This window comes from Lolium rigidum, chromosome 1 (genome assembly GCF_022539505.1).
Source record: "Lolium rigidum isolate FL_2022 chromosome 1, APGP_CSIRO_Lrig_0.1, whole genome shotgun sequence".
Taxonomy (NCBI): Eukaryota; Viridiplantae; Streptophyta; class Magnoliopsida; order Poales; family Poaceae; genus Lolium; species Lolium rigidum.
Window position 1 is genome coordinate 157,150,900 of NC_061508.1, and position 486 is coordinate 157,151,385.

Here is a 486-nt window from a genome sequence, read left to right on the forward strand (position 1 = left end):
AATTTTTTCATAGCAAAAGCATAGGCATTAGGTTTCTGTGATATAGTCCAACGATTACAGGCATAAACTTTGAATTCAAATGTGTAGAATCAACAAGAAATTTCAAAAAGTATGAACTCAACTAGGTATCCAATATGAGAGATTCAACCATTCATTGCTACAAATAATACATGGATCGAGCGAGAAACGTACCGATGTGAAGATTCCCTGTCAACACCCGAATTTTTAATTCCAGATGCCTATTATGCCGTACATCGCAATCCCAGGAAGATTGTTTTTGTGAGACATAATAAGTTCATATCACAGAACATCATTCATTAAAAACCATAATAGTCTTACATCAAAGGATCACATGATCCATTCTTAATACAACAATTGATCTAAAGATCAAATACATAACACATAGCGGAAGAAACGTAGTAGCGGTCCATCTGTTCCACAGGCAACGCTTGACGTCGGGAGGTAGTCCTAGTTATCGTAGACATC